Here is a 24299-nt window from a genome sequence, read left to right as displayed (position 1 = left end):
GAGACCATCCTGGGCATCATGGTAAGACCCTATCTCTATAAAAAATTTTTTTAAATTTAAAAAGTAGCCAGGCAAGGTGGTATGTGCCTATAGTTGTAGCTACTTGAGAGGCTGAGGGGAGAGGATTACTTGAGCACAGAAGGTGGAGGCTTTGGTGACCTGTGATCATACCACTGCACTTGACCTGCAGGCAGAGTGAGATCCTGTCTCTAAAACAACAACAAACAACTGACCAAAATATAAGAACTTACTTCTGGACTCTCAATTCCGTTCTATTGATCTATGTGCCTATTTAATGATTTTCTTTGATATCACTTGTCTCTTTAATCCTTCTGAAATTTATTTTGATTCATAGTACAAGTTTAAAGCCCAAATGAAGTTTTTTCCTTTCTAAAGAGCTAATGAAGATCCCGGCATCATTTATTGAATAATTGTTTTTTTTTTCTCCATTGATTTGTTCGATTTATCAATGGTTAAAAGACATTTACCAAAACCTCCTCCATATTATTCTGGCTGGTCTCAGTTCTTCCCACCCAGCATTTTAGAAGTCTCCAATCCTGCGTTGTTTGACCAAATGATAAAAATTGTCTCTGCCTCAGAAGAGCTTATGTTGGCAAATACAAAGAGGACGTGGATATGTTGGGACAATAAACATAAGACAGATATTTGCACTGGACTCAAGGAAGATTAGTGTATTTGTGGAACAGTCACTGACATGAAGAGATTCTCAGGGGAGTTTTATGTTTACTCTGGGTGGGGCTATGGACACTGAATCCAAAAGTCACCCAACCTCTACTCAGATCACTCCTACCTGTTTGTCTGATACCATTAATCTGATGGTGGTTGTGGGGTTTTTAAACACTTAATGACTGTGAAATTCTGCAGAAAAGTCCACCCACTCCAACAGGGTTTAAAAGTTCAACATTTTTGTCAACGAAGACACCCAATGCATAGTTGTAAAATTTCCGGAAGACCTAAGTCTGGGACGAGCAGTGTGTATGACAGGTGATCCAATTAAAGTTCAATCGGTCTTGACAGGCTGGAAAAACTGTTGAAACCAGGAAGATGAAATGAAACTCAGAAAAACGTAAACAACTGCATTTTGCCTCTAAAAAAAAGAAGGCAGGTTGAGGGAAACTTGGTAAAAAGAATCTGATATTTCAGTTGCCTGAAAACCCAACACGGTTGATCTGACTTGGACCTGTTCTGTTTGCAAGGAACAGTGACATAAATTCCACTGAAGACACATACAAAAGGGTGACGAAATTACAGGGAGGGAAGGGAGAGTGGAACCAAATTCAATGGCTTGGTAATCACAGTCAGGCTTCCCCAGCCTGTCACCCAGGTTATATAATGAAACTGCATTCATTGCACATGGGGCTAGATCAAAGGTAACAACAAAACAAAACATTATAAACCTTGAGGTTTAAATTTCCACAGTCATCAGGTACTGGGCTGTGTGTGGCTCAGCCTAGGAATTAACTTACTCTCTTTTTGCATTTCAGCCGTGGCGATCCTCTTTCTGGGATTTACAAGTTTGGAGGATAAGAAATGAAAGACTTTTTAGGCTGGACGCAGACGCTCACGCCTGTAATCCTAGCACTTTGGGAGGCTGAGGCAGGCCGATGACCTGAGGTCAGGGATTCAAAAGCAGCCTGGCCAACATGGAGAAACCCCGTCTCTACTGAAAATACAAAAATCAGCTGGGCTCAGTGACACATACCTGTGATCCCAGCTACTTGAGAGGCTGAAGCAGGAGAATTGCTTGAACTCGGGAGGCAGAGGTTGCAGTGAACTGAAACCATGGCACTGCACTCCAGCCTGGGTGACGGAGTGAGACTCTGTCTCAAAAAAAAAAAAAAAGAATTTTCTTCCTACCGCTCATGCTCTCTTTACCTCTATAAAGAAATTGAAAGAAATAAATCGAGAATTTTATTTAAATATTGAGTTGCATTTTGCAACTTGTTTATACCTATTACAGAAGTGATTTTATTTAAAAATTCAAGTTGCATGAAAACTTTACAGATATCTTGTGCCCTAAAAAACATTTTTATTCTATAGATACTGTTTTGTGGCCTTTGGAAATTTAATGCATAATAAAAAGTTTATCTTTTCATTAGATATTTTTCTACAATAATGTCCTTTGGCTCTTTTTAGCAGTGAACTGTTTTTTTAAATGTGAATTGCTTTTTTGTTTGTTTTTTGAGATAGAGTCTTGCTCTAGTGCCCAGGCTGGAGTGCAGCCGGTACCATCTTTGCAACTTCCACTTCCCAAGCTCAAGTGATCCTCTTTCTTCAGCCTCCAGAGTAGCTGAGACTACAGGTGTGTGTCACCATGTCTGGCTAATTTTTATATTTTTTTGTAGAGATGGGGTTTTGCCATGTTGCCCAGGCTGGCCTTAACTCCTGGGCTCAAGCGATCCACCTGCCTTGGCCTCCCAAAGTGCTGGGATTACAGGCATGAGCCACTATGCCCAGCCTTAATGTGAAAGCTTAATGGTTATTTATTTCTGTGTAACAAACCACCTCAAACTTAGCGGCTTATAAAAATAACAACCGTTTAGTCACTCCTGATTCTGTAATTTCTGTAGGCTCAGCAGAGAAAAACTCATCTCTGTTCCCCATGGTGTTGGCTGCAGTGGCTCCCCTGGAGCTTGAAGGACCACTTCCAAGATGGCTCCACGGCAGGTAACGCAGGGCCCTGGAAGTCGTTCATTGGAGGGACTCTGGCTTTTACTTTTTGCGAGACGAGGGTTTTTGAGCACAAGAGTGACGTGATGTAACTTACATGTTAACAAGATTTCCTTGGCTACTGTGTTGGAAATAAATTGAAAGAGGGATGAGGTGTCAAAGATGGCACAGAGGGACTGGTTAGAAAGTGACTGCCGTAACTCGGGGGAGAGACAAAGGCAGCTTGGACCATTGAGGTAGCAGAGATATAATGAGATGAGATTGAATTTGGATTAACATTCGTCTATGCTGGCTTCTCCTTATTTAATTGCATTATTATGTTATACGAGTTAATTTCAGTGTAACGTTTGAGGTAGTCATGAAATAGACAAATACTACACCTGTAATCCCAGAACTTTGGGAGGCCGAGGTAGGTGGATCACCTGAGGTCAAGAGTTTGAGACCAGCCTGGTCAACATGATGAAACCCCATCTCTACTAAAAATACAAAAATTAACCAGGCATGGTGGTGCCTGCCTGTAATCCCAGCTACCTGGAAGGCTGAGGTGGGAGAATCGCTTGAACCCGGGAGGCAGAGGTTGCAGTGAGCTGAGATTGCAAAACTGCATTCTAACCTAGGCAACAGAATGAGACTCTGTCTTAAAAAAAAAAAAATAGACAAGTTCTTCTTGAATGCCTATTTCTCCTGTGCCTGCAGTGCAGGAAACTCATTGGATACTTAAGAAGTATCTGTAGGTTGACCTGAACAGTTCATTTAACTTATGTGACATCTGAGCACCTACAAATGAAGACCCTGACTGTGTCCTCTGGTAAGGGATGTGTGACACCGTGAACACTTTGCAATTTAGATTCCTTCACCATATAGCCAGCTCTTCCCCATCCAAGAGCCCCCTACTCCTGTCTAGAGTGTAGCACAGCCTAACGATCCTGTGAAGCCACCGTCTTCCTCTCTCCAGCCTCCCAGTGAAGGCCCCACAAATGTGGATTGAATCAACTGCATCCCATCGGCCTTCACTCTGCTTGGAATGATGTGGAGTGAGATTCCTTAGATCCAGTTCCTGGAGGCCTCTGAGTGGTGGCATATCATCCTGGGCTATGTTTCTTTTCTCTTTTTCTCCCTTCTGGGAGACCCCGTGTTCTGCAGCTGTTCCGTCAGCCGGCTGTCCCAGCTGCCAGATGAGCAGAACAAAAGATTCGACTTGGTGACTACACACATCTGTACTTCTCAAAAGCAAACAGAACAGATGCCCTTAGCCATGGGGCTCCCGGGCTCAGGGCAGGGGAAATGTACCCTGAAGGGGGAAGTTTCCTTTCTAAGAGCTGACGGAGCCACTTAGCGATGGCAAGGAACATCGTGAAACAGAACATTAAACTTTGATGAACTGCAAAGCCTCAGAGGTTTAAGCTTCGAGTCAACAGAGATGTTCTAATCTATATAAACACTCTGCATGCAAATTCCGGCACAGCTTTGGGCCTTATTTGGATGGTGTTTTTGACTGCTTCCCTCTCAAGAGGGGGCTCTGAAGGCCAGAAGAGATTCTGCTAGAAGTAAAGCAGAATGGCAGGAACCGGAGGCTGGGAAGGGAAAGGGAAGGAGAGGATCGGGAGAGGGTGGTGAAGGAACACGAAACTACAGCTGGCTAGGAGAAAGGAGCCCTAGTGTTCTACAGCTCTGTAGGGTGACTATGGTTAGTGGTGATCTATTGCATGTTTTCAAGTAGCTAGAAAAGAGGAGTTGAATATTCCCAACACAAAGAAATGATAAATGTTTGAGGGGGCGGAAATGCTAATTATCCTGATCTGATCCTCATACATTGTATGCAGAGATTGTACCCCATAAATATGTGCAATTACGTGTCAGTTAATAAAAAATGCTGTGGTTTTCTTATTAACTTAGGGTAAGGAGCATTCCTGGGTATTCGGGGCCTGGCTTGGGTCCTGCCCTGGGTCCTGGGCTGCAATCTGGCCTTCCTGGGTCCTGCACTCACAGCTTCTTCCCACCCTCAGGAGGGCGGTAGGAAGTCTCTGAGTGCTGGCCTCACCCCTGGCCTGCCGTTGCCTTCTTTCTCCTATAGGATTTTAGCCAGGGCCTAGTGCTGGGTTAGAGAACAGAGCTGGAGCAGGAGCGTCCACGCATGGATAGCAACTGCAAGTGCAAACTGATTATTTACTGTGGGCCGGACACACCCTCCAAGGACTTATCCTATCATTTAATTCTCAGCACAGCCCAGAAAGCAGGTAATTATTGGCCTTGTCTTCCAGACAGGGGACTGAGGCCCAAGAGAGTTAAGGGAATTGCCCTGGGTCGCACAAAGCCAGGATCTGTCCCAGACAGTCTTATTCCAAAGCCTGGATTCTTAACCATTTTCACAACCTGCCTGGCTCTCATTCTTTTTTTTTTTTTTTTTTTTTTTTTTGAGACGGAGTTTCGCTCTTGTTACCCAGGCTGGAGTGCAATGGCGCTATCTCGGCTCACCGCAACTTCTGCCTCCTGGGTTCAGGCAATTCTCCTGCCTCAGCCTCCTGAGTAGCTGGGATTACAGGCACGCGCCACCATGCCCAGCTAATTTTTTTTGTATTTTTAGTAGAGACGGAGTTTCATCTTGTTGACCAAGATGGTCTCGATCTCTTGACCTTGTGATCCACCCTCCTCGGCCTCCCAAAGTGCTGGGATTACAGGCTTGAGCCACTGCGCCCGGCCCTGGCTCTCATTCTTGGAACAGAAAGAGGAGATGAATTGTTCAGAGATGTTAAGGAAAAAGAAAGCAGCACTTTTCCTTGCTACATTAGAATTCTCCACTGCCATCCTCTAATATTGCAAACATTTTATTTTTTGTGGAGGGGGTCAGCACGCTAGCTTCTGCATGGGCATCCATTTCTCCCTGTGGCTCCAATTCTGGCTTCAGGAGTGGTCCTTGACCCAGACCTAAGTCATCAGAACATTAGGGTGGTGCTAGATCCAGACCTAACCAATCAAACACTAGGGTAGTGCTTGACCCAGACCTAACTAATCGAAATGCTGGTGCCCATCCTGGGATCAAGTCAGGCCAGAGGCAATGTGATTTGATGGGGAGGGCGTGGGGGGCTTTTGTTTGAGTCTCCAGAGCACTGGTCTTGCTCTTTTGTCACTAATTGTGAGCCAGGGGGAAAGAAGGTAGCCCCTGCCCATTAGGAGCCATTTTGTCACCACGAACGGAGATCGAGTCTGAGAATAAAATCAACGCAGGGAGGAGAGCCAAGTTGGGGGAGAGTGACAGCAGATCCTGACCTCATCCTTTGAGCATCTCAGCCAAGCCGTGCACTCTTCAGTTACGTGTGCTCATTAAATGTTATTTTTGCTGATGTCAGTTTGGGGCAGGTTTACGGCTGCTTATAACCAAAAGAATCCTAGTGGAGACGTGAGGCCTTTCCTCCATTTGTGGTTCGTGCCACAGTCCGGGCAATTGAGGAAGCCCCTGTGTCCTCTCCCCAGTGCGCAGCAGCCTGGGGGATGCCAATCAAGGCCGCGGTAACAGTCTTAGCAAATGTGCGATATTTACCTAGTACAGTGGCAAGTGATTTCATCCATGAGTTCACTGAAGTCACCACTATCTCTACAGTTGTAGATGGAAACTGAAGGCCCAGAGAGGTTGGAGAACATATGCAAGATGGCACAGCTCCTAATTTTGGGTGTAGTGGGGCTGGGTTCCAAGGCAGCTGTCGTCAGGGGTGTGTTCTCAGCATTCTGCCCCACCCCTCTCATGACCTACAGCCAGGGAACAGAGGTTCCAGGTGGGTGTGTAGGACACAGGCATCTTTGTAGAATATAGAGTTTTTAAAAAAAAATTCTTTAATTCTTAAAAATTAAGTACAGAAATATGAGTGAAAATCCAACGGCCTCTGGTTAAGGAACCCCATGAGCAGAGGCAGACTCCCGTCTCTTTGGCTTTTAGTCTGACTTAACTGATCCACCCATTTCACTCAGAGGAACAGAAAACAGAGGCCTCTGTGGTCCCACCGTATGTAATGCCAGGCTCCATTGGCCTCTGCCTGTCTCTGCCTCATTCTCCAGGCTCTGCCTTGCCCAGACCCCAGCGGAGGCCCACTGAGTGCTCCTGGGTGAGGCTCACCCGCTGGGAGGCCTTAGCCCAGCCCCCCAGGAGGACTCAGCTTCACTGAGCTGCAGGCTATGACTGGCTCTCATTCTGTCTGCGTCTCCAGCTGGGAGCCCGCATGCCACCGCGGATGCTAAGTGTTCCATGAATGACTAGAAAGGGGAAGCCTGGAGCTTCTGCTTTGCTCCTGGCCCCTCCCCTGTCCCAGTACCCAGCCCCCTGGTTCCCCACAGAATCCCAGCTTTTTAAAAAATCCCCAATAACTAGTGAAGAAGCTCAACCATGGGCTGGGCACTACGCTAAGCACTTAACTTGAACTCACTCTTCAGACAACCTTATAAAGGAGAAATTATTACTCCCACTGCCCATATGAGGAAACTGAGTCTCCAAGAGGTTCTTAGAGGGCAGTGGCTGGAATGTGTTGGAACCAGAGACTGGGGTCTGTGGCCGTGTGCCTGTGAACACATGCCTTGGGTAGTGGCCGGCTCCCCAGCTCCTGGCTGCTGTGATGGGCTCCCGCCTCTCAGAACCTCAGGTGCTGGCAGCTACTCAGTTGTCCTGAGCTGGCCCAGCCCTTTGGATGTCCTGGATGGTTGGCTGTTACTCTGTTGGCCCACCTCCCTCCTTCCTCTTGGGCTCGGAGCAATCTCAGGTGGTCCTAATTACCTCCAGCTTCTTGCCTAGCGCTTCATGGAACCCCTGAGCCTTGCTCTTCCACAATCCTGCTACCAATACAGCCAAGATTGGCCCTCAGGCCTCATTCCTTCTTGTTATTTGGGACATGAGGAACAGATAGATAAGGGGCTGCTTCTAAGCTGCTCTCTAGCGTCTATGAAGTGGCTCATGCGCTCCAGATGGGTCACTCACATGGGGCGGCCTCTGCCCCTAGCCCTGGGCTCATGCTAAACACACTCTCTGGAAAGACTCAGACTCGAGCAGTGACATTTCTCTGGCTGTGTTTGCTGGGGATTACCACTCCCAGCCAACTCTTGATTGTCTGTGGGAGAAGAGAAAGCAGAGACCATTGACATCTCCAGGTAACCCTGGAACTTAGTTCTGCTAACATCTCTGAGACTCTTCTGTTGAGGCTCTTTCCAGCTACCAAGAATTTAAATCCGTGGGCTTGGCTTTCACATCCTCTCCTCTTTTCATCCCTGCCCTGCCTTTTTTTCCAGAGCCAGAGAAGCCCCAGCATTGAACAGGGAGAGGCAGGGGCCGCAGGAAGACTGACCTAGCCAGGCACCCTGCTGTAAATAACAAAGCCCAGCTCAGCCTGGCTGCCACGGTGGAAGATATTTATTTGCATATGCCAAAATGTCTGGCGGTTGGGATGATATCAGGTAAGGTTTGCTCCAGCAACAAACTGAGGTCGTCAAGGCCCTATTTCTCTCTGTCTGCCTCCCAGAGTGTGGGGCTTCATCCTGAGGCCTCACACAGTGGTCCCCTGGCAGTTCCAGGGTCTCACCTCATAGTAGCAGATAGCTATGACAGTGCCAGACCCTCTGTGCTCTAAGGGAAGCTATCATGCCTTCTGGTAGCTTCTACATATGTTTGAGGAATCACACTCCCTCATTGGTTCAGACTGAGCTGCATACGCTTCCCCAAGTCAGTCGTTGTCAGGAGGAGAGTTTATCCTTATTAGCTTCAGCTATCTAAGGTAGGATCAATTCCGATCAGTATGCATGGTTGAGACTAGGGAGGGCTGAATCCCCCAAATGGAAATCAGGGTACTTTGACAGGAGGAGGGAGGTGACATAGGCCAGGTTGACGGCACCCAGGTGACAGGACACACATGTTTTCCAAAGCCATTCTGTTTTCCTCTGTTAGATCCTTAGGCAAACCTGTGTGTCAGCTCCAGCAGCCAGTCATTATATTCCATGTTTTACAAACAAAGCAAGGAGGCTTAGAGAGGTACAGTGACCTGCACCACGCCCCAGCCATACTCAGCAGGACCTGGGCTTCACCCTACACTGCTTCTCTCCGTGGTACTCCGATGGGCAGCTGGCAGCTGGCAGGGCACAGGCAGGTCACAAAACAGTGTCATCAGCTGCATCCCTGACGATGGATTTGTTTAAAGCCAAGAAAGAAGTTCAAGGCTCACAGATGGAGAGTTTAGAAACCAAGGTCACCAGAGGGCAGGGAGTGGGATGAGCAGAGAGTCTGCAATGAGAGGGTGGGTCAGGACGCATACCTATAACTCGGGGGACAAGATCTCCCCCAAATCCTGTAAGCTGCAGAACATAAAGCTGGGGTGGGAAAAATCCCAGGAGCCTGAGAAAGGAGAGAATTCCAAAGCCTGTGCCTTCTCTGTTAAGCTTGGCTGCGGACCCTCCCAGCCCGCAGGCACCCCCTTCCCCACCATCTGCCTCCCCGACTGCTCCTGTGGGAGTTCCCAGATTACTCCGGGGAACTCGGAGCATCCCACAGGGCAGGGGCACTTCGACTTGTGTCCTGTCCCCCATTTGTGAGGCTTCTCCTGAACAGACAGGCTTGTTTATTTCCGCAACTTTATCTAGTTCTGCAAGTGACTCTTGAAGATGTTTACATGGTACAAAGACAAGTTTTGGGATCAGCAGTATTTGGAGTTCAGTTTCAGGTCTACCACTTATGGGCTGTGTGACCTTTCCCATCGATGAAACAGGCAAACAATAGTCCCAGCTCTTCAGGCCCGCTGGGGAGAAGATAAATAAGGAAGTCAGATATGCTCAGCGCTCAGTGAATAGAGTCATATGTGAAAGTGTTTGCAGTAGCGGCTGGCACAAAATACCTGGCTTTAAAAAAAAGTTTCCGGTGATGATGATGATCATGATGTTTCTAGGCGGCTGTCATGCTGTACTTTTGTGTGTAAGTAATCTAAGTTGTTGACAGGCCTGACCACTGCCAGTGGCAATCCAAGGAGAGGCCTGGGAGCAGTGATGGAGGTAGCTGACTGTTTTCACCCAAAATCTCCCTCCCTCTCCTTTTGTTACTTCCCTGCAGTCTCTTGCTTCCGGATCATTCCAGGAGGCATTGCCCACCCAGTTTCCATGCCATGTCAGGGGATGTGGAAGCTGGGATGAGGGAGTCAACAAGGAATGGGTGCCGGTGCAGGACTGGACTGCACCGAGGTTTGGCGCTGGGGGCGTGCCCATGGAGCTGGGATAGATGGGAGAGGAGGGGCGGGAAGCTAAGATCTCATGTCCTGGGGCCGGGCGCAGTGGTTCACACCTGTAATCCCAGCACTTTGGGAGGCCGAGGCGGGTGGATCACAAGATCAAGAGATGGAGACCATCCTGGTCAACATGGTGAAACCCCGTCTCTACTAAAAAAAAAAAAAAAACAAAAAATTAGCTTGGCATGGTGGCGCGTGCCTGTAATCCCAGCTACTCAGGAGGCTGAGGCAGGAGAATTGCCTGAACCCAGGAGGCGGAGGTTGTGGTGAGCTGAGATCGCGCACCATTGCACTCCAGCCTGGGTGGTAACAAGAGCGAAACTCCATCTCAAAAAAAAAAAAAAAAAAAAAAAAAAAAAAAACAATCTCATGTCCTGGGAGAGAAGAGATTCTTTCAGCTCCCTGGATTGTGAAGCGGGGTCCATAATATGGTTTCACTGCATCCTCACCCAAATCTCACCTTGAAATGTAATAATCCCCACATGTCAAGGGGGAGCCAGGTGGAGACAATTGAATCATGGGGGTGGTTTCCTTGTCCTTGTGGTAGTGAATGTGTCTCATGAAATCTGACGGGTTTTAAAATGGGAGTTCCCCTGCACAAGCTCTCTTGCCTGCTAGCACGTAAGACACGACTGTGCTCCTCATTTGCCTTCCACAAACTGATTGTGATTGTGAAGCCTCCCCAGCCCTGTGGAACTGTGAGTCAACGATACCTCTTTTCTTTATCAATTACCCAGTGTCAGGTATGTCTTTATTAGCAGCATGAGAACAGACAATTACACTCTCTCTGAGCTTCTTCTTCAAGCAGAGCTGCCAGGGATGGCCCTGGAGGGGGACACCCACCGCACCTGGGGTTGACCTTGTCAGCTTCCATTGCTTGGACGTTCCTAGGTCAAAGGCTGTTGCAAACTTCCCAGGTGAGCCGTGAAGGTCAGCATGTAATGAGCATCCCTCCCTCCTCACAGCTGAACGCTTCCTCAATACCTAGCAGGGCCTCCTGGGTTTCTGCCAAAGAGTACAGAGGGAAGTCTATTGAGAGAAGCTCCGAGGAGGTGGGCTGGAGAGAGCCTCAGGCCTGAGATCAAGTCACGTGGGTTCATATCTCAGCTCTTCTGCCTGCAGCATTTATGTCCTTGGGCAATTGCCTAACCCATCAGAGCTCAGCTGTAAAATGAGGATTGCTAATGTTGCTCTCATCTGCCTTGTAGGGTTGTTGCATTTAAATACCATGTCCACCGCTTCCTGACAAAATAGTCATAAATCATCCTCAGCTTCCTCATCTGTAAAATGGGGCTACACAGACTCCCTCAGAGGTCTGCAGTGAGGGTTAAATGAAGGGATGGGTGAGAGTTGCTCATCACAACGGGGCTATGAGCGTTGTTAAGCTCCAAGGCGTGCTAAGATCTGGAAATAGTGAGGAAGCTGCATTTTCTTTAGTACTGGAGAGAGATGTAGACCCTCTTGGATCTGAGTCTCCCTGTGAGGCACATGGAGGGTGTTGAGGGGTGAACAGGACCACAGAGCCCAAGGGGACAGGATTCAAGAGGCAAGGCAAGCTGTTTAAGGATGTCAAGGAGGAATGCAGTGAGGAATGCAGTGAGGAATGCAGACTAAGGCCACCCTGGGGATGTGAGGCAGGGCTGCAGGGTGAGCCCCTGAGCTGCAGAAAGAACTGTGCTACCGAAGACCTGCCCCTGCCACTGCGGGACTTGCTGTGTCCAGGGGTGAGTTTTGTTTAGTGATGGTCCTGCATGCCAAACTAGACTTGAAATCCCAAATGTCAAAGCTCCTGGTGACCAGCTGTGTCAGTTCACGCACCTGCAGCCATTTCCCCAGGCACACCCAGAGTGTCAGGTGCTTGGGTTTGCAAAAACCATCTCCTTTAATGACTTACCTGCTAGGTGAAGGAGCTAAGCTTCTCAAAGGGCACCTGCCATTTCTTTCTCTCTCTCTCTCTTTCTCTTTCTTTCTTTCTTTCTACTTTCTCTCTCTCTCTCTCTCTCTCTCTTTCTTTCTTTCCTTCTTTCTTTCTCTCCTGATGAAGTTTCACTCTTGTTGCCCAGGCTGGAATGCAATGGCACAATCTTGGCTCACCACGATCTCCACCTCCTGGGTTCAAGCAATTCTCCTGACTCTGCCTCCTGAGTAACTGGGATGACAGGCATGCACCACCACACCCAGCTACTTTTGTATTTTTAGTAGAGATGGGGATTTCTCCATGTTGGTCAGGCTGGTCTCGATCTCCCGACCTCAGGTGATCCACCCACCTCCGACTCCCAGAGTGTTGGGATTATAGGTGTGAGCCATCGCACCTGGCTGGTAGTTGCTATTTCTTTCAGAATCTCCTGAGTATCCTTGGTAAAATGCATGTTTCCAGGCCCCACTCTGGAATTAGAATGGACCAGGGAAGCACAGGGAAGTCAGTTTGCAGGGAGCAGCCATGTGGGTCTTCTGGCAGAAGAACCATTGGCCAAAGGAAAGAAAGGAACATTTCGTTAACCACTGAATTCTTACACTTTCTCCATGAGACAGTTCTCCACTCTCAGGGCTGGCTTCATGGTTTTGAGACCTGAGCACAGGCACGGGGCCTGTGCTTAGAAGGGCCCCAGCCTGGGTTTAATACTCTGTTGTCACCATCTTGAAATTCTTAATAGCTTTTGAACAAGGGGCTACTGCAAATTATGTCTCAGTGCATGTCCTCTAAACAGGTGAGACCTGCAGAAAGGATAGACCTGCCCAGGGCCACATGGCTACATTGTAAAAATGGATTTGGTATCCTGATGCGTGTGACTCCAAAGCTCTGCTATCCCATGATGTTGAGACCCAAAAGGAATAAACTCTAAATGGTAGGGTTTCAGATTTCAACCATCTTGGCAGGACCCAGGAAATTTCAGGGTGAGCAGAGGACCTCTTCCAGGAACCCTCACACCATACCAGGGAGGTTACTGATGAAGATAAGGAATGGTTTAGAAATGTATTCAACTTTAGGGTAGGAAAGCTTCTGTGTAACTCAGTCTGACAGTCCCTGTTGGAGAGCTAGGGTAGAGAAACCCTCTGTTTCCTTCCCTCCTCTTTAAAGCTTTGCTATTCTGAGAAAATAAGGCAAAGAAGCAGAGTGGGAAGTGGGTAGGATCTAGAGTCTGAAAAGGGGGTCCTAAAGCCAGCTCTGTTACCTACTAGATCAGCGGTCCCCCACCTTTTGGACACCAGGGACCACCTGATGGAAGACAATTTTTTCCACAGACTGGAGGCGGGGAGGGGAGGGGAGGAAGGAAACTGTTGCACCTCAGATCATCAGGCACTAGTTAGCTTCTCATAAGGACTGTGCAACCAAGATCCCGCACGCGTGCAGTTCCCTACAGGGTTCGCGCTCCTGTGAGAATCTGATGCCGCCGCTCACCCGACAGGAGGCAGAGCTCAGGTGGTAATGCTCGCTCGTCTGCCACTCACCTGATGCACAGCCCCGTTTCTAACACCTGCTGTATGGCCACGGACTGTTTAGGTCTGCAGCCCCGGGGTCAGGGACCCCCTGTGCTAAGTGAACAGTAGTAGAGCAATGAGTTCTTTGAACTCTGAGTTTCAGTTTTTGTTTGTTTTTTAGTAGAGATGAGGTCTTGCCTACTGCCCAAGCTGGTCATGAACTCCTGAGCTCAAGTAATCTGTCTGTCCCAGCCTCAAAGTGCTGGGATGACAGTCATCAACCACTGCACTTGGCTTTGAGTCTTAGTTTTTTATCTGTAAAATGGAGTGATGCAAACACAATCAATGGCCAAGGTCATGGTGAGGGTCCGGTGAGCAGACATAGGTGAAAACAGTGTGTAAAGCACTATACAAACTTGGATGATGGTGATTGCTATGATGGTTGGCTGGTACACGTGCAAGGAAATGGTTTAGCCAGAGAGGACACCTACCTGGGTCACACCGAGTTTTCAGCTCTGGGCGGGCACCTCTGGTGGCCTCAAAGTGGAACCGAAGCTCGGGCATAATCTGGTTTGGGAAAGACATAGGAAGGCTCAGGAACACACAGGGAGGCGGCTCAAGGCTTTTCTGCCGCAAAGGGTGGCAGAGCTACCAATAACAATACGAAAACCCGCCCGTGATGAAGCAGGGCCTGAAGGATTTAGGAGAGCAGACGGGATGTTTGGTTGATAGGTAAGGACCCCGCCCCTTCTAGCATGGGGGTGGGGGATGTGGGGCAGGGGGTTGAAAAGTAAAGAGGAGAAGAAAAGAGGCTCCAGAGAAATAAGTTTGTTACACCCCAGTGACAGTGGTTTGGTTTGGTTTTGTTTCTAAAGCAGCTTTTGCTCAAAATCTTTGCTTCTAAGACTGTAGGGCTAAGTCAGACCTCTCGGGCTGTGGCCAGCAAAGAGCCCGGGGCTTCCTAGAAGAAAAGGCCATATGGGTCCCGAGGCAGAGAGAGAGAGGAACAGCACAGCGGGAGGGCAGATTGTCAGAGTGGCTCCCAGCCTGCACAGCCAAGGGTGGGGCGTCCCAGAAGCCTCAAACCCACCCTCCTGGGCAGGTAGCTGTGGGAAGGAGCAGGTGCCATGAGCAGCTCCAGAAGGGAGCTCAGGTGGGCACACTTGGAGGTGGCTGAGCCCACACTAATTAGGCTTAAGGTACAAGAGATACAATAAAGAGTAATCCTTGCCTGATGCTGGGTGCAGGCATTCTTACTGAGTTTCTTAAAGTGGGGTGCAGGGCTCCTTGAGTGCCTGCAGATGAATCTTGGAGTCCACAGAGTCTCTATAAGAATATTTAAATTTTGTGTTTTCATATGGATGGCAGCCTTAAAATTAGTCAGTCTAAGAATAGACTGGGTCATATGAGTGAGTGACCTTCAAACTTTTTTTTGGCAGCCACCCACACGAGGAATCCACCTTACACAGTGGCCCAGTTTCCATCACTGATGTCTACGCACAAATAGAACTGACAGGCAACCAGTCTAGACCAGTGCAGGTGTACCAGCTGTGAAAATACTGCAATACTCCAAACCACTTGGGAAATCGCTCTGAGCCTACAGGTCATCTCCCCACCCCCGAATAGTCTTGGTACCTCCTCTGGCATTGCCCTCAACTACCCCAGGAAACACCCACCAGCAAGGGTGAGGGGAGAGGGAGCTCTATTGGTTTCCTGTGGCTGCTGTAACCAACAACCACAAACGCGGTGGTTTCAAACAGCAGAATTTATTCTCTGCAAGTTCGGGAAAGTGCGAGTCTGAAGTCAGTTTCACCGGGCTAAACCAAGGAGTCAACAGGGCCACCATTCTGTCTTCATCAAATCTCCCTGTCTTTCTCTTCAGGATACTTGTGATTATAGTTAGGCCCCACGTGGATAATCCAGGATAATCAATCCTTCTCAATGTCCTTACTTTAATCACATCTGCAAAGACCCTTTTTGCTTATAAAGCAACATTTGCAGGTTCTGGGGATTAGGACGTGGTATCTTTGGGGGCCATGATTTAGCCTATGTCAGTGGGCTTCTAGGGATCTTCCCCAGAAACAATACTGGCATCTGTTTAGATTGGTTACGTGAGTGTGTGTGTGTGTGTGTGTGTGTGTGTGTGTGTGTGAGAGAGAGACAATTTTCTAAATACTTATTCTAACACTATGTAATACTTGATATTTTCTCTTCTTTTCTGTAACAATTTAAAAAAATTGCTTGTAACAACTCACTACATTGATCTCGCGCTGCACGACAGGGATGTGACCCAGTTTGAAAAACACGACAACCACCTTATAACCTAGTAACTTACTAGTGCCACAGCTTCCACAGCCTGTGCTGTCTCTATCACAATGGCACTCAACCTAATGATCGCAGGCTAAGGAGAAAAGCACAGAGCCTTGATATGCACATGATGTGTTTCTCATAAGCTGAGGCCGGTTGGCATGTTGCACAAATGAAGACTAGACGGTAGCTTGGGTGGCTGAAAAAGATGAGAGAATCAGTGCTCACATGGCACATGATGGTACCGGCAGACTAAGCTCTAAAGATCCTAAGCCATCATGGCCCAGGCCACAGTCACGTTCCACGCCAAAATGTAATTTTTGCAATTTCAAACAGCATCGTCTGCCGTGTTAAATTAATACATTAAATTAATTAGGATTTGATAGTGTTGCTTGTACTTTATTTGTAAGATTGTTTAGTTTTTAAAAATCATATGCAAGCTGTAAACCTAAGGACTTTTAAAAACCCGGCTTTGGCCGGGTGCGGTGGCTCAAGCCTGTAATCCCAGCACTTTGGGAGGCCGAGGCGGGTGGATCACGAGGTCGAGAGATCAAGACCATCCTGGTCAACATGGTGAAACCCCGTCTCTACTAAAAATACAAAAAATTAGCTGGGCATGGTGGCTCGTGCCTGTAATCCCAGCTACTCAGGAGGCTGAGGCAGGAGAATTGCCTGAACCCAGGAGGCGGAGGTTGCGGTGAGCCAAGATCGCGCCATTGCACTCCAGCCTGGGTAACAAGAGCAAAACTCCGTCTCAAAAAAAAAAAAACAAAAAACAAAAAACAAAAAAAAAACCCCGGCTTTATAGTTGTACATTTTCAGGTGATGAGATAAAAAGAAACATAATTCACATCAACTCTCTAACAGTGATGGCGGTGGGGGAGCGCACAGAATGTTTTTCTTCTGATTGAAAAAGGAGTAGGTTTCTTAAACCTCAGTGAGGTTTAAGAAACACTGTGGCATTATGGGTAGTGTAATGAGATTCATGAATGTGGAAATACAGAGAGAAAATGAGTGAGAAACAGAGCAAGGAAGGAGGCAGGACTTGGTTGTTGCAGCTTGAGCAGCTATGTGAAGCTTGAATAAACAAGGCCTGAGTCCAGGCAGGGGAGACCAAGGAGCAGCTGCAGCCAGCATGCTTCTCACGACGTCCCTACCCGCAGAAGCTGACAAACTCAAGCAGACAGGTTTGGAGTTCAAGTAGGAGAACGATTCAAAAATGGAGCGAAACAGAGGCCTGCCCTTAATTACTCATAGTGAGAAGATGTAACCCGTTCTTGGGGAGGATGGGCAGTGAGCAAGCACTCAGCTCCTGGGTTGTATCCGTCTAGGCGAACTAGGTGCAGGTCTGACTTACCTGTTCGAGAAAGTGCAGGTGTAGGTATTTAGGTATGTACCACCTTTTGATTTGCTTTGATTCTTCAAAAATAATCCCTCTGAAGCCAGGCACAGTGGCTTACGCCTGTAATCCCAGCACTTTGGAGGCCAAGGCAGGCAGATCCCTTGAGGCAAGGAGTTTGAGACCAGGCTAGCCGACACGGTGAAACCCCATCTCTACTAAAAATACAGAGATTAGCTGAACATGGGGGTGCACACCTGTACTCCCAGCTCCTCATAAAACTGAGGCAGGAGAACCACTTGGACCTGGGAGGCGGAGGTTGCAGTGAGCTGAGATGGTGCCACTGCATTCCAGCCTGGGTGACAGAGCGAGACTCTGTCTCAAAAAAATAAAAATAATCTCTCTGCCATCAATATTAAAGAAATAAAAGAAATTCAGGCAATGCCCAACAACATCCCAGATAGTCCATCTTGAGGCCACTGTCTGGAGACTGGTAAGGAGCACCCATGAATGAATGGGCTGGTTGCTTTTACACAGATGCTGGTTGTTGAAAGTCTTCAACTGGAAATTTCATGGATTTGAAGATTGACAGGTAACTTCGTCTTACAATAGCATCGTCATATCTATAATTTAAGACTTGTAAGACACAGTCAGTTCATAAAAACTCACTGGTTTTTCAGATGAGAAAAATGAGGTCCCCAAAAGTAAGTTATTAGTTAAGGTTATTTGACATGCAGGATGGAGCAAAGATGAAAACCCAGGAGTCTTGAGGGGCAGCTCAGAGCTCTTTCCACTCAGCTTTACTCGAATTTTACTTAATGTTCATGCTTTAGAAAACATCCACTATATGAAATAGATGTACAACACCAATGTGTAGTCACTTCGAAGTACTATTAGGATCCACATATTCAAGGACTTATTTTGAATACAGATACTCTTAGGCCCCTTTGAAATGATTCATGACAGGGTAAAATGGAAAAATCCCTGGGCTGGGAAACAGAACACCTATTTGAGGTGCTAAGCTGGGCACAGAGTGATTATAAATTTGCTTCTCTGAGCCTGCATTTTCTCATCTGTAAATGGGAATGACAGCATTTTCCTTGACTCCCTCATTGGACTAATAGGAAGATGAAGTAAGATAATGTACGTGAAGGAATTTGTATTAATAGATTGTTGAGCATTTTCAGTTAGTCCATATTCATCTGCTGCTAAAGACGTACCCATGACTGGGCGATTTACAAAGAAAAAGAAGTTTAATGAACTCACAGTTCCACGTGGCTGGGGAAGGCGAAAGGCACGTCTTACATGGCGGCAGACAAGAAAGAAAATGAGAGCCAAGCCAAAGGGAAAACCTCTTATATAAGCATCTGATCTTGTGAGACTTATTCACTACCATAAGAACAGTATGGGGGAAACCACCCCCACGATTCTATTATCTCCCACTGGGTCCCTCCCACAACACGTGGGAATTATGAGAGCTACAATTCAAGAGGAGATTTGGGTGGGGACACAGCCAAATCATATCAGACGTCATCTCATAAGACACCAGTTTAGTCATTAGAACATAGGCTGATTTGGTATAGTGTGTACTATATATCATACTTTATAGTGATTGAGAAGGAGGGGATTGTCTGAGTTCAAATCCAGTGATAAAGTGTGTGATTTTGAGCTTAGCTACTTCATTTCTTCTGTTCCTCTATTTCCTCGTATGTTAAATAGGGATAATAAGAGGGTCTATCTTGCGGGTTTTTGTGATGGCCATATACTTTAATTTCCATAAACTACTGCTTGGCACATAGAACGTGCTCAATAAATGTTTGCCATTATTATTATCTTGCAAACTTGCTGCTGATGACATCTTTTGCTTTGTTGTAAGTGTTATTCATTGACACATTTGTATGATGCTTTAAAACCCAGCAAACTTCAGTGCCCCTGGAGACCATACGTAGAACCTCACACATCTTCTGGGAATCTTTCCATTCTTAGTATGAAGAAATAGGAACAGCAGTGCTGCCTTCCAGAGCCAAGTTGGCAACTAAACTCACCTGCTTCCCTGCCTCCCAAGTCTCAGCTGACGTCAGTGGGAACCTCACCTATGTGAGGAGGGACTAGTATTAGCCTTGGCCTGGCAGCTGCTGTTATCTGAAAGGCAGCAGGGGCCCAAGGCTATGCCACCCCTTGCAGGGATCATGGCAGAGCACACAAGTCAAACAGGATCAGGGTGGGGCATGACTTGGCCCAGAGAACTCACTGGCACCAGCTTATGAAAGGTGGGAGCAGGGAGTGCCCCAGATGAATCAACAGGTGGCATGTTTCCCTCTGAGCAGCTGCCAAAAATGCCTCCCAGGCATCTGGTTAACAGGCAGTGAGTACATAGGGTGGCTGGGAGGCCAACCCCTTTGGGGCCACAATGATTTCTCTCATGTCTCTGTGTACATGTGGTTCCCTCTACTAGGAGTGTCTTACTTTACTTACCTACTGGGCAACACCCTATTCCTAGCTCATCCTTCAAGTCCTAGTTCAAGTCTATGGGGAACCTTCCTGGGATCTAATGGGCAGATTTAGGTGTTTTGTTCCCTATACAAATTGTACTTATGTATTTACTCCATCCACTTTATCCGGATATATTCCATCTTACACGCTTATATACTCCATCCACGGTAACACTTTACAATTGTTTATTGGTATATGGATAAGACATGCCATCATGCCTGATGCCTGCCAACAGGATTTTCTCCTGCTCTGCCCACAGACCTGTCAAATGGGTGAGGCTGGGAGGGTACGTTTCTACCACATGATCCTGCTTCCCAACCGTAGCCAAGGGGGGCCAATGTGCAGATGGTTATTGACCTGTGATGTGGGCTAGGTCAGATCAGATTCTCACTGTCAGTGATTTGAATTGGGAAAGACTTTAGCAAGGAGCAGAAGCAACTGAAGCTGGAAGGTCATGAAATACAGAAAGATCTGATGCAGTAGATGCTCTGAGGTGCTGTCTGGATCCCTCTTTGGAAATGATGGATTTATTCTCCATGCCACTGGAAGTGCTGCCAACAGACAGCCATCAGTTGCCAGCTCTCTTCAGGAAGGGTCTCTTTTAAAGGAAGTCACCCCACCCAAGATCATGCACCCTTCCCAGGAAAGCCCATATCCAGTGAAATTCTGAGATGGCTAAAAAGCTGAGATGGCTGAAATTCTCAGTGCCACCTCAGCTTCAGGGTGACCTGTGTGGTTGGCTGAATCCTTCATCAAGACTAGGGGCACCACACATCCCTGTTTGTCTGGGATAGAGTTGTCCTTTAAGGCAGAATGATTTTTTAAGCTCAGTCCATGAAGTTCATGAAGACTCTCCTGTAATGGCAGCTGCCCTTACATTCTTAGGCTTTTTCACTTCCTATATGATTCTCTGTATTCCTACAATAAACTCTACTTATTTGATGTAATTGGGGCGGGTTTCTTAAATTTGCATTCAAAAGTACCTAAGTAGATAATCATTTTTGCATTAGCAGGGAATTTGGTTGTTGACCACAACTCACAGAACCCAATTCTGGCCACCCTAAGGGAAAGAAATGAATATATCAGATGATATTAGAGGTTCTCAAAATCAAAGAAAGACTTCAAAACACGTTGGAAAATGAGCAGGACATTCATTTGAACCTGCCACAAGCATCGTAATGCCTATAACCTACAGCTAGAGCCAAGTTTTTTACAGCACCGTGAAGAATTCACAGAAAAGCATCTGATTGGCTAAGCTTAGTCATGTGCCCACCTGCTCTGTACCAGAAAAGGAAAAAGGAAAGAGAGGAGAGTATCTGTCTCCTTCGGCTTCTGTAGTGGGAGGCAGGCTACCCACCCCAAAATACACAATGGGGGATTCCCCAAAAAGGGGAGTGATGGGCTAGGAGGAAGTTGGGGTTGGGGGCAGGAAGCCAGAAAACGACAGATGTCTTCAGCAGTGTTTGTCTCCTTCCTAGGCTAAAAGCCTTCATAAAGGCAGGGACCGCCAGTTTTCATCTTCGTATCCCAAATCCCTAGTGCCTGGCACTAAATAGGTGTTTCTTTTAAAAATGCAGATTTTATGATTTTGTCCATTCAAGGAATCAAATACATCTGGAAAGGCTGGCATTTACTCCTTCCGGAATGCAAAGATGGATTTTTTTTTTTTAAGCAATTCTTAAGCGCTTTAAAATCTAGATGTACAATTCGAGCACACAGGCAGTGATGTCTATATATCCATACACATTGCATGTGACAGACACCGTAGAGGACAGGTGTGTCTCCATCCGTGCACCAGGAGAGAGCATGTGGAGGATCTCTGTTATGCTACCTCTCCAGCTACCTCGTTCTTATAAGTGGAATCCTCAGACATCTTATAATCCGTCATGAGGGTGCCTGCTGGTAACTAAAGAAGGTGGATTTTTTCTTTTCTTTTCTTTCTTTTTTTTTTTTTTTCTTTTTTTTTTTTTTTTTGAGACTGAGTCTTGCTCTATTGCCCAGGCTGGAGTGCAGTGGCACAATCTTGGCTCACTGCAACCTCCACCTCCTAGGTTCAAGCAATTCTCCTGCCTTAGCCCCTTGAGTAGCTGGGATTACAGGCATGCACCACCATGCCGGGCTAATTTTTGTCAGTAGAGACAGGGTTTCATCATGTTGGCCAGGCTGGTGTCGAACTTCTGATCTCAAGTGATCCACTCCCAACGGCCTCCCAAAGTGCTGGGATTACAGGTGTGAGCCATTGCGCCTGACTGAAGAGGGACCATTTTTCTCGTTCCAGATACCCCTTTGGCCGTTTTCTCCAAAGCAATTACATATGAAACCTGCCCTCCAAGAAAGGCTAAGCAGCCTTTTACTCAGAGATTACAGGATACATAAAAACATTCCTGAGTCAGGAGTGTAGAAAAATCAACCTTTGTGCCCCCAGGCTGGCTTCATCCTCTTCCTATAAAAGTGTGTGTGGTGGAGAGGGGACCTCACTGCCTAGATGGCAGGGTGCCCCGTGCGGAGTTGGGTAGCATAGCCTGCAGCAGCTATCCACATGCAGCTGACAATATAGCCTACATTTCCCAGCTGCCCTTGCAGGTAGGTGTGGCCAGATGACTAAGTTCTGGCCAATAGAATGTGAGCAAGAGGGATGACTGCAATTCCTGATTGGCGTCCTTAAAGGGAAGAGTTGTGTCTTTTCTCTCCCCTTTTTCCTACTCCCTTTCTCCCTTCCTGCTGACTGGATTGTGGACGTGGTAGTCAGTCATCTCAAATCATGTGTCCGACGGCAGAGCAGGATGGAAAATGTCTGGGTCGCCGGGCATGGTAATCTCAGCATTTCGGGAGGCTGCGGCAGGCAGATCATGAGGTCTAGAGATCGAGACCAGCCTGGCCAACATGTGAAACGCTGTCACTATTAAAAATACAAAAATTAACCAGGTGTGGTGGCGTGCGCCTGTACTCACAGCTACTCAGGAGGCTGAGGCAGGGGCATCCCTCGAACACGGGAGGTGGAGGTCGCAGTGAGCCGAGATCGCGCCACTGCACTCCAGCCTTGCCACGTTGCTGTTGCCATAGCAGTCCTGAACCACAGCCACGTGCCGCATCAGGACATTCAGTCAAAGATGAACTTCATATGGGACATGGTCCCATAAGATTATATGAAGCCGAAAAATCAACGTCCTAAACTCGTAGCACAATGTATTACTCATGTGTTTGTGATAATGCTGATGTAAACAGACCTGCTATGCTGCCAGTAATATAAAAATCTAGCACATACAGATGCGGTGAACAGGTAACACTTCCACACCACTGGTGGAATGTAAACTAGCACAATCACTGTGGAAACCCGTGTGGAGACTCCTTAAAGAACTAGAAGTACAACTCACATTTGATCCAGCAACTTCACTACTGGATATCTACCCAGAGGGAAATAAGTCATTATATGGAAAAGATAACTCACACACTCATGTTTGTAACAGCACAATTCACAATTGAAAAACCTGGAACTAACCCAAATGTCCATCAATCAACGAGTGGTAAAGAAACTACGGTATATATATTGTATATACCAGAGACAGACGTATAGGGATCTTGATGCTGACAGCCGTGGCAAGCAGAGCCCCCACCATGAGAGGCCAGAGCCTGAACCTCGTCGTCGATTTTTTGTCGACCAGTGGCAGCTTTCTCTTAGTCTCCGCTCCTCTGGCTGCCCTGCCTCTCCCTCCTCCGACTCCCTCCGACAGGTAGCATGGCCTAGGACTCACTGAATCTCTGCCCTCTGCAGCCTCCACTCACTCCCTTTCCCAGTGCCGTTGCCCAGGAGGTGGCGGGGCTCCTCACTTGAGCCTGTCTCTTCAGGCAGCTGGCTGCGTGTGTTGCTGGCTGCGTGTGCCGGTCTTGTGTGTGAGGTGTGTGGCACACTCCTCAGCTGAAGCGTCTGCTATTGCCTATAGTATTAAGTATTAAGTGTTAAATCCATATATATATATGGATTACTACTCAGCCATAAAAAGCAAAGAGTTAGTGGCATTCACAGCGACCTGGATGGGATTGGAGACTAAGTGAAGTAACTCAGGAATGGAAAACCAAGCATCACATGTTCTCACTCATAAATGGGAGCGAAGCTACGAGGGTGCAAAGGCATAAGAATGACACAGTGGACTTTAGGGACTCAGGAGGAAAGGGTGGGAAACAGGAGAGGGATAAAAGACTACAAGTAGTGTGCAGTGTATACAGCGTGGCTGATGGGCACACCAAAACCTCACAAATCATCAATCAACGAGTGGTTAAAGAAACTATGGTATATATATATATATATATATATATATGTATATATATATATATATATGTATGTATATATATATATTCTTCCCAAAGAACTGACTCCTGTAACCAAATACCACCTGTTCCCCAATAACCTGCAGAAATAAAAAATCTAGCACATACAATTCTGTACAGTAGTAATAAATGATTGTTACTGGTTCATGTATTTACTATACTTTTTATTGTTGTTTTAAAATGTATTACCTCTACTTATTTTTATTCTCCAGATCTTTTTTTTTTTTTTTTTTTTTTTTTTTTTCAGATGGAGTTTTGCTCTTGTTACCCAGGCTAGAGTGCAATGGCACGATCTCGGCTCACCGCAACCTCCGCCTCCTGAGTTCAGGCAATTCTCCTGCCTCAGCCTCCTGAGTAGCTGGGATCACAGGCACGTGCCACCATGCCCAGCTAATTTTTTGTATATTTAGTAGAGACGGGGTTTCACCATGTTGACCAGGATGGTCTCGATCTCTTGACCTCGTGATCCACCCGCCTCG

Source organism: Saimiri boliviensis, chromosome 3 (assembly GCF_048565385.1).
Source record: "Saimiri boliviensis isolate mSaiBol1 chromosome 3, mSaiBol1.pri, whole genome shotgun sequence".
Lineage (NCBI taxonomy): Eukaryota > Metazoa > Chordata > Mammalia > Primates > Cebidae > Saimiri > Saimiri boliviensis.
Note: the sequence above shows the minus strand (reverse complement) of the source record.